Source organism: Equus caballus, chromosome 2 (genome assembly GCF_041296265.1).
Source record: "Equus caballus isolate H_3958 breed thoroughbred chromosome 2, TB-T2T, whole genome shotgun sequence".
Lineage (NCBI taxonomy): Eukaryota > Metazoa > Chordata > Mammalia > Perissodactyla > Equidae > Equus > Equus caballus.
Window position 1 is genome coordinate 62,114,393 of NC_091685.1, and position 14,268 is coordinate 62,128,660.

The 14,268-nt window shown below is 42.2% G+C and overlaps 1 long non-coding RNA gene across 1 annotated transcript; it reads left to right on the plus strand.

Moving 5' to 3' along the window:
* The first annotated feature begins 423 nt into the window (after positions 1 to 423).
* LOC138921699 (uncharacterized) lies at positions 424 to 6,901 on the plus strand. The gene is made up of 2 exons (XR_011434501.1): positions 424 to 640; positions 2,362 to 6,901. It is a non-coding gene; the product is annotated as an uncharacterized lncRNA (long non-coding RNA).
* Positions 6,902 to 14,268: the final 7,367 nt, after the last annotated feature.

Below are 14,268 nucleotides of genomic sequence, written 5' to 3' on the forward strand. Positions count from 1 at the left end.
CCCACCACCTCTCTGTCTGGCCAGCTCCGACTCATCTTTTGAGTCCCAGTGCACATGTCATCTCTGGAAGGCTTTCCCTGTTGTTCTCACCCCTGTGTTTCCCAAAGCACATGACAGAGACAACGCTTGAGGACAGCTAACATGAGAGGTGAACATAAATTTAGCAGTTTTTAAGCAGAACCCACAGGGATAGTGGAATTCTTAAATTCTTAAATACAGGAGTATTTTGAATAAAGGAGAGATTTTACTGTAGTCCTCATTTTACATCACTGTACATCCACCCTGCTTCTTTGCACATTTGATTATAAGGCTTCAAGTTTTGTTTTCTAATTTTAAAAGAAATGTATGTTCACTGCAGCAATTTTTTAAAACATGGATTTACAAAGTTAGAAGATTAAAGTTGTTCATAATTCCGGCTCCCAGGTACCTTGCACAAGCAGAGAGCAGTGCACCACCCTACAGAGAGGCGAGCAGCCAAGCCAGCCCCAGCTTGTTCCTGATGGGGGCAGCCGCACAAATGCAGAGCAGCGACACTTCAGCAGAAGCAAAACGCCCAGCTGTGACTAACGAGGGCTCTGGTTCCCTCCTCGTCCTCCCATCCCAGGCTTCTGGTTCTCTGAACTGGGAAAGAATATATATGGTAAGTGAAAATGTTTCTTTTCTGTCTCCATGTTGGCCTGGAATCTAGGCAGAGAACTATAACAGAACCCATCTCTACTTCTTCATATATTCTAAATTCAAGCCCTTTGTTGGATTATATTATCGAAAATATCGTCTCCTACCCTGTGGCTTGTATCATTACTTTCTTAATGACTTCTTTTGATAAACAGAACTTCTTAACCTTAACATAGTCAATTTCATCAATCTCATCATTATAGTTAGGTTTTTCTCTGTGAGTCTTCTTTATTTCCCTACACCAAGGTCATGAAAATATTTACTTAGTTTATCTTCTAGACACATTATTTGCCTTTCACATTTGGATCTACAATCTACCCAATATTATTTTTGAAAACCATGTGGAATTTTGACTGGGATTGTGTTGTGTCTATAGACCAATTGGGGGAGAACTGACGTCTTCGCGATATTGAATATTACAATGCATGAACATGGTATACCTCTCATTATTTAGGCCTTCTTTAATTTTTTCAAAAATGTTTTATGATTTTCTGTGTAGAGTCTTGCAAATATTTTGTTATACTCATCGCTAAATATTTAACTTTTCAATGTTATTGAAAAAATCTTTTGTTGAAAGTATCTTTTGTTAAATTTCACATTCTAGTTTCTTGCTAGACTCATTTATTAATAATAATTTATGTGGATTGCTTTGACTTACAAAATAATCATATCATCTGCAAGTAATGACAGTTTTATTTTTTTCCTTTTCAATCCCTATACCCTTTCTTTATCTTGCCTATTCCATTGTCTGGGGCCACTAAAAAAGAGGCCAAATAGAAGTGATGATTGTGGACATCTTTGTCTTGTTCCTGACTTCAAGAGAAAAGCTTTCAACATTTCACCATTACGTATATTGTTTTCCCTAAGTTTTTTGTATATAGCCATTATCAGATTGAGAAAGTTTCTTCTATTCCTAGTTTTCAAAGAATTTTTTAATGAATTGCTGTTGAATTTTATCAGATGATGTTTCTGCGTCTACTGAGATGATCTATGCTTTTTTCTCTTGTTAATGTGATGAAATAAATGACTGATTTTGAACTTTAAAAGCAAAGTATGAAATAAACTTAACCTGGTTGTGTTATATATATATACTATTTCTAAACAAAATTTGCTTCACTATTTATTTAGGACTTTTGTTTAGGATCTTTGGTTATGAATGAAATTGGTTTGTAATTATCTTGCTTATAACATCCCTCTCAGGTTTTGATCTGCAATGCCAATTTCATAAAATGGGTGGGGATTGTCAGCTATATTCTTTAATAAAACTAAAGATAACACCTACTAAAACCACCAATAGTATAAGTACTCACCAAATTTCTAGAGGAAAAAAATGCAAAGAAAATATGCTTTACACAACAAAAGATAGAGGGAAAAATTAAACAAAGAAGTGTAAAACACATAAAACAGAGCGATACTAAAGTTTTAGATTTTTCTATTAAAAACATCTGAAAAATCTCATCTCACTATTTTACTACAGATATATCTAAAAAAAAAGACACAGAGAGTTAAAACTAAAAAGATGGACCAGTGTATAGTAGACAAATGGACAGGAAAATAAAATGAAAGTAGCAAGATTATATCAAATAAAATAGAATTCACTGGAAAACACAAATAGTCTGCACTAGTCACCTATTGTGAAACATATTACTTCAAAACTTAAAATGATAAACATTTATTTCCTGACAGAGTGCCTGTGAGTCAGGAACCCTGGAGTGGCTTAGCTGGGTGGTCCTGGCTCTGCATCTCTCATGGGGCTGAAGCCAAAGCGTCATCTGAAGGTTTGACTGGGGCCAGCAGATCTACTTCCAAGAATGTCCTGGTGATGAAGCAGAGCAAGTGACCCAAGATGGAGAGAGCAACCAGGAGGGAAGCTGCAGCACCTTTATAGGACCTATTTTCTAGAGTTGCACACCATCACCTCCACTTTATTCTTCCCTTCGGATTGAGTTGCTGAGTCCAGCCCATACTTAGGGGGAGAGGATTTATATCCCTCTCTTCAGAGGTGGAGCATCAAAGAATTTATGAATATATTTTTTAAACCCCCACATGGAGCACAGAATATTTTTTTAAATGGTTATACACAAAACCACAAGGAAAGCATCAACAATTACAAACAGCAGAAATTATACAGACCCCATTTTTTACTTCAAAGGATAAGAACAGCTTAAATAAATTTTATAGTTATAGAGGTAACCACTAGACCCAAAATTAAACCCTTCCAAATTATCAAAAAAAAGCCACATTCATGCACACAAACACAGATATATAACAAAATATAAAAAATTCAGAAGAAGCAATACAAACAGAATTCATAATATAAATTCAAAGACAGAATCAAATCTAAGCTTATCTGTCATGGTAATTATTACCAATGGGCTAACCTTGCTTAATAAAAGGAAACAACTCACAGATTTGATATTATGTGTAAGGATAGTTATTGTAGCATTATTTTTAATAGTAAGTATTAGAAATAACCTTAATTTCTCTCAAAAATGAGGTAGCTAAGTAGATTATAAGTTCCACACAACGTGACAATATACATCTCTTAGAAAGAATGAGGTAACACTGTATTATACGAGATATAATCTTCCAAATATATTATGTTTTAAAAAAGCAAGATAAAGATATTTATAGTCTGTGACTATTTTGTGGTTTTAAAAGAAAGAATGTGTTCGTTTTTAGTGTATCTCTGGAAAGATTCATAATAAACCAGTAATAGTGGCTGCTTATTGGAAGAGGAAGCAGATGGTTGGAGGCTGGGAGGAGACACAAACTTAACTTGTACCATCTTCCTTTTGAATTTAGCATTTGTACACCAGTGAATATTACTAATTTTTAAAATTTTAATTATTTGAACATTTTAAAAGCAGTCAAAGAACTATCTCCCAAAATGGCTCTGATTCTTTAAACTTCCCAGGAACATACTACATAAACGATTCCATGGCATAGAAAAAATAGGAAAGCTGTCCAAATGCACTACAGAAGTAACCAAACACTGAAACAAAAGCCTGACAAAAATAGCACAGTAAAAGAAAACTATACATCCACTTATGTACCTGTGAAAAAAGAGTCAAGATAATACTGTCAAGTTGAAATTAAAGATCTTGCAAATGGATTAGAAAAAGACAAACACCCTGATATAAAAATGGGCAAAGAAGACAGATAATTCAGAAAAGAATCTGAGGTCATGGAATACATGAAAACATAGTCAATATTACTAATAATGAAGAAAATGAATTAAAAAAAGATTCACAAACTATCATTTTGTACTAGATCACCAAAGATGTAAAAGACCAAAAGCAGCCAAGCTTGTTTAGAGTGTGAAGAACTGGACGCTCTCATAGACTGCTTACAACATTTCTGGAGAGCACTCTGGGGACATGTATTTTAATCTTTTTTTTTTTTGGTGAGGTGACAGTGGCCCTGAGCTAACACCTGTTGCCAATCTTTCTCTCTCTGTTTTTTTCCCTCCCCAAAGCCCCAGTACATAGTTGTGTATCCTAGCTGTAAGTCATTCTGGTTCTTCTATGTGGGATGCTGCCACAGCATGGCTTGATGAGCATTGTGTAGGTCCACACCCAGGATCCGAACCAAAGCAGAGCGTGCAAACTTAACCACTCCGACATGGGGTGCCCCCGTTTTTTAATCTTTGACAGGAATTTCACTTTCAGGAATTTTTCCTAAGAATTAATTGGGCAAGGGTCCTACAATACAATGTATATACAATAGTGTTCATTGTAGCATTGTTTCCAATAGTGACCTGAGTACTTCTAAAATAAATTATAATATACCCATATAATACAATTGCTTGCAGGCAGTAAAATGATAGCATAGATTTATATACTGGAATTTGGCTAACTTACAGAATGTCAGCCACTGAAAAGTTTTGCAGCCATTAAATGCTATGCATTTGAAACTATTTAATAAAAGAAAATTCTCACAGTAAGTGAATAAAAAAATTGCTGCAAAAAATATAGAGTTGATTTCCATAAAAATCTCACACTTGATTTTAAAAATATAGAAAGAAACTGCATCAAAATGTTTAATAGTAATTCTCTACGTAGCGGAGTTCTGGGTGATTCTTTCTACAATTTACTGAGTGAATATACAGTACCTTAAAATACCATATCTCCAAAACCTAGCACTATCTGCTGTTATTAAGCTTATTTCCACTTCCACCTCCTCACCCCTTATCCCAGCAGAGAGTGCCCCAAAGAGGTGAGGGACACTGCTTTTGCACGGCCCTACACTTTAGGAAAAGTTAATTAACTCCTAATTAACTCCTTAGCCTGGGAGGAGCAACTGACTTCAGATTGGCTGATGGTGACATCATGCCAGTAGCCGGAGCCAATAGTAGCGTCCCTGGTTAGGCAGTTCCTTAAGACCCGGATGCATCACTGAGGCATCACCGGGTGGGCGCTTGCGCCCTGGGCGTGGCCAGCTGAGGACCGCGGCCCCCGCCCTGCAAAAGCCGACCTGCTCCGCTGTGCTTGGTCTGCGGGCGCGCGCCACCCCAGGGTGTCTTCCGAGTCCGCGAGTTCTGGGCGGCGCAGCTTTTAGAAGGTCTCTGGCTTCTTCTGCGAAGACCCGTGTTCCAGAGCTTCACCACTTTTTTTCTGGACACCTCTGCTGCTCGTTTTTCAGCAGGTGGCCCTGCGTCCTGCTGAAAACAATCGAGGATTCACGAGTCACTGCGATTGCTTCCGTTTGTCCCCAGGTCTGTCCTCTCTCTGGGGACCCAGCCCAGCGGTGTCGCCCTCTCTCCCTTGTCTGTTCAGGCTTCCACCTCATAGCCTCACAGTTCTGAAAATAAAACCCTACTTCAGTGGCACCAGTAACCACCTATAGCCACATGTAACAGACACTCATCTCCTTCAACGCTACCCTTTTATGATTCGAAGTGTAATGCGTCCTGTTTTTAGAACAAAGGAGGAGGAACAGTGGGGAGGAGGAGGAAGAAAACAAAAGTCAAGTGTAAACACATCATCCCAAGATAGCCATGGTTAACAATATTGGGTGTTCGCTTCAAAAATACGATGGATTTACAGATTTGGAGTTGCACTGATTATAGTTTATTTTTCTAATTTGGCTTTTGTCAAGGAAGCATTTCCACGTGTCTTTAAATATTCTGGTTTTTTTTTTTCCAGTGGCTTCATAGTATTCCAGCATATGGAATAACTTAACTATTCCCCTTCTCTTGTATATTTAGATTATTTCCAACTATTCTTGATTTTAGCTAATTTTGTGATGAACAAGGATCTTTTGTACACAAATTCTCGTCCCAATATCTGAATATTTCCTCAAAATGCAATCTTAATGATATGAATCATTTTTTCCGCTAAATATTTGGATTACTCCTTTCTTGTTATTCCAAATTAAATTAAAATTACTTTGTCTAATTTTCTTTTTACTGAGATAAGTATTTTACTCCTTTAATCTGTTGACGTGGGGAATTACATTCTGATGTTAAAACATACTTGCATTCCCAATATAAACCCTATTTGGTCATGATAATGTTTTTGTTGTTGTTGTTTTTATTGTGGTCATAATAGCTTATAACATTGTGAAATTTCAGTTGTACGTTATTGTCATACACCATATAAGTGTGCCCCTTCACCCCTTGTGCCCACCCTCCACCCCTCTTCCCTCTAATTTGTTCTCTTTGTCCCTAAGTTTGTTTATCTTCCACATATGAGTGTAATCATACAGTGTTTGTCTTTCTCTGTCTGGCTTATTTCGCTTAATGTAATGCCCTCAAGATCCATCCATGTGGTTGTGAATGGGACAATTTTGTCTTTTTTTATGGCTCTGTAGTATTCCATTGTATATATATAGCGCTTTGTCTAATTTCAAAACCAAATATGTAGGCATTTTGATGTACGACTGCTTTCTCTAAACATTTTTTTTTATTTCAGTGAAGTTTTCTAGTCCTGTTTTAAAATTTAATTCAAGGTAGTTTGATATTTTAGTTGCTTTTGTGAATAAGATCTTACTTCTGTTATATTTTATACCTGGATATTGCTGGCATAAAAACTTGATTTTTGTAAACTGTCATCTGGGTTCGCTTTCCCAGATCTCTTATTGGTTCTGTTGTCAGCTGACTCTCCTGGGTTTGTGGGCAATTATGACAGCGGCGAACTTGCAGTGTGTGTCCAACAACGTGCCTTATATATCGTGATGCTTTTGTCAGTTTGAAATATGCCTTTAAATCCCATTTGTCCTTTTCCTTTGCATTTCTGTGTGAAGTTATTGTTGCCAGTCTCGTTTTCTTTCCCATTGGGTGCCTCGTTAGAAACCGGACTCCGTTCTCCTGAGATTCATTTTCTCATTTTGTGTGAAATGTTTTTATAAGCAGTTGATTATAGCTTTTTAAATCTTATTTGCAAATCTTAATTTTTTAACAGGAATATATTTGTTGACATAGTGACTATTACGTTGAATTTTATGGCTTCCTGTTCGATTTATGTTCATTTTTGCCACATGCACTCTCTTTTTTCCCTTCTATTTTTTCATGTTTTGGAAGGACTATAGGCTGTTTTAAAGTCTCCTAGTGTTTTAGCAGACTTTGATTATGTATTTATCTCAATATCAAAACTACAGAGTGAAACAATATATTTTTAAAATTCTGTTCCTTCCCATTCCTTTTCCTCATATGAGGGATTTAAGAAATTTTACTTCCCTTGCCACCGAATTTTCTGGGATTGGTTCATATAACCTGGAGCTATATAATGCGATTATTGTTATTAAATTACATTTAACATTATATATTCTCTTCCAAGAATAATTTTTCACACTTGAAACATAATACATCTTCAACAAAATTATATAATCAATCAAGTAGTGTCCATGATTGGTTTATTTTCTGAATCTTCACATTCATTTTTCACCTTCCTGCAACGTGTGAGTGTATAAAATTCTCAGATGATTCAGGAGATTTGCTCGAGCTGCTGTCCATGTCTCCCCAGTATGCGTCTTTTGGTAACAGACTGATTTTTATGTCATTGTACATAACTAGGTGTTTGCTCTGTTGTCCTTTGGCGCTCTCGATGTTAGAATGTACTTTATATCCTATAACTCAAAGTATTTGCCGTGAATTTGTCCAGAACATGATACATACTTTCAGTCTCCAATGGTGCCAGTCATTCTGGTTCTTATTTGTTCTGATTTTTCCTACAATTCTTAAGCTAGATTTTTATCTTCTGTCCTCTGTATAGCTTTATTTTTCTTTCTTTAAAAAATGTCCCCCACCTCTGTCTTCCGGCAAGGTTTCTCAAGTTTATCGTCCACATTCCTTGCTCAGTTGTGCTCAGTCTTAGTGACAGTTCTGGTCTTAACCGTCTCTGCTGTGGGTTTCAAGTCTTCTGCTGACTTTTCAGTTTTCTTCAGTTCTGCTTTCTCTCTCCCACTCCTCCCTTTCCATTTGGGCTAACTCTCCTCTTGCTCTCTCCGCTCCTGTTTAAATAGAGATGGCTCCGTATTGAGGATGTCAAAGTTCTCTTCTGGATGTTGCAGATGGCCTTTTAAAGGGGTATATGCTCTCATTGACTCTTAGGAAGATTCTTCTCCATTGTTCTGTGGTATTTCGTCATGCCCCCATGTTGTTTTTTAATCAAGAGACCCATCCTCAAAGAAGTGACATGTGACAAGACACATGAATTTCCTCTGCTCCCCACAACATCCACTCAGGTGACGACAAGTATACAACAGAGGAAGTTTGGGTTTCCCAGCTCCCAGCACCTCCCAGGTTCCCTAGGACCTCAAAGTGGGCTGGTTCAGCTGTGTGGAGGGGGATAGTCTAGGCCCACGGCTCCCCTGAAACCATGAAAAAGTGGACTAACAAAAACAGAAACACAAACCACAAACTGCAAACCTGCCCGCACCCTGCTAGAGGTCCTTCCTGTCTCTGCCCCCAGTTTGTAGGGACCACATCTCCCAGATGCACGATGCTGCCACCACGTCCCCCTCCTTTCTGCTGCTTGTTTTCTGGGATGTGCCATAACTGAATGGGGAGGGCAAGATGAAGGACAGAAGAAAACCGTATTCTTGGCCCCCTCAAAGAGCAGCTTGGGAACAGCAGAGGGTTAGGACAGGTAAGGAAAGCCCCTCAATTAAAGTAATGCCCCATCCTCGGTCTCAACAGTGAAGAGATCATCTCCAGGTGAGGAGAATGGCTGGATCTCCCAACCTCAATTTTTGTTTCCCAAATTCACTTTCTCCTTGGAGATGGATTCATTTCTTAATGCATTCACTCAACAAATATTAATCTCAGTAAGCTTCCTGTCACCACCGTGCTGTCATCTGTGGAGCTCCAGTGTGGCATTCCTTTTAATCCCCACAGCCAAGGCCAGGCAGAGAGCAAAAGGGAATAAAGCAAGAAGTGACCTGAGGGCATGACTTTGTAGCACCAACAAGATCACCTCATTAGAACCCAAGAGTCCAACATCAGAACCTCCGTAGTGTTTGGTCCACACAGTAGACAGAGATAGAGGAAGAGACAGAGGGATGTCTCTTGGGTAGGCATGTCAAGAGGCAGAGTCTGGGTGGCTGCTAAGAGTCTGGCTCCACTGGCTTTATAATTATCATTTGTAATTAGAAAATCCTCCTAATTTCTGTCAAGAGGTTGGTCATCTAGTACTTGTTGCTGATGTGAATTTCCATCTTTTCTTCTGTCTTCACTGATATTGGGAGAAGCTGTGCCATGATTAAACTGGAGTTGGTGATTTATTGTCCATCCCCATTTTACCTGACTTTCTGGAGCTTTTCACACTATTGCTCACTCCCTTCTACCTTCAGCATGGTTTTTTGACTTCTGAGACACCACCTTTCCCTGGTTCTGCTTGTGCTTCTCTATTCACTCCTCATATCTCTAACCTAGAATCCTCGGCCCACCTCTAAAGTGCATCAGTGTCCCCAGGACTCTGTCCCTGCCTCCTTCTTTTATTCTAGACATGCTCCACGTGAGAGCCCAGACTCAGCACGACAACTCTGCCGACGATTCTCGACTCCACGTCTCCCACCCAGATCCTGAGCTACACAGCTATATCTAACAGCCTCTCTATACTTCCACCCCAACGTCCCACAGACACAACACTGAACCCAGCTGCTCTCCTCTAGTCCAGGCCTCAGAGACTAGCACATCACTCAAGCCAGAAACCTGGCAGGCATCAGACTCCTGATTTCCCTCACCTGGTACTTTCCTCCACAACACTGCCTGGCCACCCTACCTCCTCCAGTATTTCTAATGCCCATTTCTCCTCTTCATCCCCACAACCCCTCCCGTAGTTCAGGCCCTCACAAACTGAACTGTCTCAACTAGGCCACATTTAGTGCTGCAAACCCAGAAGATGTTTTGGGTAACTCCAAGACACCAGGGATTGAGGTCACATGACCATGGACAAGTCTCCTGACCTCTTGAGTCTGTCTCAGAGGGTGGCAGGCAGTAGCAGCGATTAAAAGGAGAGGGTGTCTGCGAAACGTTCTGTAGGTAAACACGGGAGTTTCACATGTTGGGTATAGTTACTGAAGGACCCTTTTGCCAAAAGCTGAGTTGAAGGGGGAGGCAAAGAGCATGAAAATTTGCTGAGCCCAAGTACGCGCTGTGCCCTGTGGGGGCGCTGCTCACACACCACCTTCCTCGATGCTCAGGGCTCCATGTTGCCCTCTCCAGAGAGTGGGGGAGGGTCCCAGACCCCAGTCCCCAGTCTGACAAGCAGACCCCCCAACTCGTTTCCATGGGCCTTTATACTCCTTCTCGGTCCACATTGTTCCCAGACTGTCTGTCTCTGAAATACATTATGCAAATCCCAGCTAGCCCAGTATCCATAGAAACCAAAATCTCCCATCTTCCCCAGCCTGTTCCCTGGCAAAAGAAACCCACCCAAGTTACACCCACAAACAAGGACAGACAGCACCCAGAGCAGGCGGGCTTCCCTCTGCCCGGGGGCATCAGGCTTTCAGAGTGACTGAATCCATCTTGCTCGGTCCTCCATGGCTAGGGAAAGGGATGGGTGTCACAGGCCACTGTAAGAAGCTGCATTTTCTTTTTGAAACCTTGAAGGGAGATGCGACAATCCCCACCACAAACAGTCAGTCATCTTTTGCCCAATTCAAATAGCTCTGCTGTCGCTAAGATCATATTCACGGTGGACATGAGTCAATATCTGACACCATCTTTAATGTTGAACATAAAAGTACACAAGCCATCTCTGGAACATGATAATACAATTTTATTGTGTATGATTGATTACTAATTCTAGGAACAATTTTTCAAGATCTGCTCCTCTCTGAAATAACCTTTTCTAAACTTCAAACATTATGACTCTTCAATCTTCTTTTTCTCCAGACTCTTAACACGAGGCAAAGCTCCTAGTACCACACCCAGGCTCTTGGTCATTGGTCAACAGCAGCATCCTGAATCAGCAGTCCCTACTGTGTGCAAGACTCTCTGCTTTTGCTGGTGACACAAACTGTGATCACTGGATGTCAGAATTGGGAAAAACTTTGAAAAAACTATGCAGGTGTCCTGGTTTCCGTTCACAGAAGTGGAATGGCTTTATCTAAAGTCTCACAGCTATTTAGCAGCAGAGCCACGTAAAGCATCAGCAGCTCTCAACTGCTAAGTATGTGCCAGACCCTATTCTAAGTGTTTTACACATTTGCTCATTTAATCTCATAACCATGTTATGAGGTAGGTTATTATCTCCATTTATCCTAAGGTGTCTGGTTACCTCCAGTTTTCACATGATGAAACTAAGGAACTGAGAGGTTAAGTTGAGTCAGAGTTTGAACCCAGGTTATCCAATCTCACATCCCAACCTCTTCATGACTATTTAGGTCACTGGATACCTTTGTGAGGACTGAGATTTTAAAAACACATGTTGAGGGGCCAGCCCCATGGCCAAGTGGTTAAGTTCGCGCACTCTGCTTTGGAGGCCAAGGGTTTTGCCAGTTTGGATCCTGGGCGTGGACATGACACCACTCATCAGGCCACGCTGAGGTGGCGTCCCACATGCCACAACTAGAAGGAACCACGACTATAATATACAACTATGTACTAGGGGGGTTGGGGGAGAAAAAGCAGAAAAAAAAAAAAAGATTGGCAACAGTTGTTAGCTCAGGTGCCAATCTTAAAAAAAAAAAAAACACATGTTGAGGTCTCAGGTTTATCTTCTAATGTCAGGAGCAACTAAATTCCACTAGTGTTTTCCCTCTTAAAATCCTAGGGTGAAATATTTAAAAGAGAACAAAAAGCTAAATCCACCAGTTAAACTGACTGCATGAGGACATCCGTGACAAACCTCCCCTGGAGGGGAGGAAATTATTTTAACAGCATCCTTTATTTTCAGTTTTCTCCTCTTGTTGGGTTGCTTAGGAATACAGACCTAGAGTATCTGCTCCTAAATTGCAGTGTACTGGAGGAACCAGAGTACACTCATAAACCGGATACTGCTGTGCATGCAGTATCTCTGGGAGGATTCTGTTATGGCAACACGATGGCCCACAAGGAGGGGGCTGAGTGTTTGGGCAGAAGTAGGAGAGACTGCTCCCGCACCTTTGGGATTCAGAGCATGTAAATGGATTACCTAATCAGACAATACAAGCAGCTTGGAGACAAGACCCTGCTCGTCTGTGTGTGTGTTGCATGTCTGTGGGCATAACTCTGAATCCTATTTTTCTCGGTTGTTGCAACATAATAATTTTCCCATGTTATTGAAATTTTTCATAAACAAGTTTTATGTATATATCCTTGTTTAAAATCTCAAGAAATGTGAGCACTCCTACGTAGACAACTTGTATTTCTCAATTTCCTTCGGGATTCTTCATTAATGTAATCATAATGTTAACATTCAGAATCTCCCACTTCCTTGAGAATTAGCCAACATGTATTGTCTATACATGTTTAGGATATAATACATGGCATTTGTACCAAAAGATCACCTCACTTAATCCCCACCACAGCCTGAGGTAGAATCAGGATCCTCATTTGAGATGAGGACGCAGAGGCTCGAAAGGCTCAGGGAGCTCACAGATCATACGGAGGCCGCCAGAAGCAGAAGCCTGGACCTCGGGTTCCGGGCCGCCTCCTCCTTAGCACAGGTGCTGCCAGCCTCCTGGAACTTTGGGGGACAGGGCCCCTGAATCCAGCGCTCACATTTGGTAACCGTTTGTTACATCTTGGCAACGCACCTGGCCTAGGAGCAGAGGGGTGAAGGTGAGGCGGGTCCCGCTCTCCAGAGTCTCCGCGCAGAGATGGCAGCGCAGGCAGCTGCACTCCAAGCGCCGTCTAGCAGATCAGATGTACAGCGGTGGCCTCGGGAGACCTGGGCAGGTCTTGGAAGGCACCGCTGGGCCAAAAGGCAGACATAAGGCAGAGCACCAGGCACTGCTGGCGGGAGAAGCAACGAGAGGCAGCTCCCAGAGGTGGGCAAGCACCTGGGACTCAGGAAGGCCGGGTGGGGTCTGTGTGCAGAGCGGTGGCAGAGGTGGGTAGGAGACACCTTGGGGGCACTTGAATGTCACTCTAAGGAGCTGGGGAAATTCCAGGATGGCACGGTCACTCTGTGCCAAGAATCCTGGCACTGCCACTCTGCTAACCATGGGGTTCATGATGGACTTCCGCTATTCTGATCAACAGGTGATCAAACTCTGTTGAGAGAAATTTCATCCTCCACAAGCAGGAGGAAGCAGTGAAGGAGATGGCCATTGTGCACTTAATTCTGACCAAAAAATAACTGGTGGCCGACGTGGAAGTGACGGGGAGCCAGGCAGGTCAACGAGGGAACCTCACATCATCTCCTTTGGTGCTCGCTCCCAACAGCTGCCATCGTGAAGCGCGCCCCGAGGGACAGGCACTGTGCCCACGCTGTACCGGACCTTCAGAGGTGAGGATTAGCCCCAGCGTTAGGGTGGAGGACATGAGCTCGGGAGAGTAAAGAGCGTGTCTAAGGAGCCGCAGCACGTGAGTGGTAGGGCCCATATAACCAGAACAGACAGAGTAACCAGCCAGGACTTTCCCCTGGAAACAGCCGGCCGTGTGAAGCCAGGCGGCCGGGCGGAAGGGGACTGAGAGCCTGGGCTGCGGAAACTGTGTGCTGGAGGTCAGGGAACTCGGGGCACAGAGGCAGAGCTGGCTAACGACGAGCTCCGAACTCTGCCCTGGAGAACGTTCTTGGGCAGGTGGGGGTGGGGTGACTCGGGGGAGAGGGGAAGACTGAAGGAAGGTGCCACTGGCAGCAGCTGTAGGATGGACTGAAGATGGGAGAGGACTGAGGAGGGGAGGCTGCCCAGAGGGCTGCTGCCTCCGGCCCGCGTGTACTGACGAGCAGCAGAGCGAAACGGGAGTAAGCCCGGGCGAAGGCAAGGGGAGGGGAAGGCTCCAGGGAGGAAAGAACGGCCCCTTGGACCAGGGCTCCCTGTCAACAGGACTGCTGCCTCGTGCCCGGGCCAGAACCGGGAAACTGGAATACATGGGCGTAAGGGCAGTGTCAAAGGGAAGAGTTCTAGGACACGCAGGCAACAAAAGAGAAAAGAAATAAACTGGACTTCATCAAAATTAAAAAGTTTTGTGTTTGGGGCCGGCCCCATGGCCAAGTG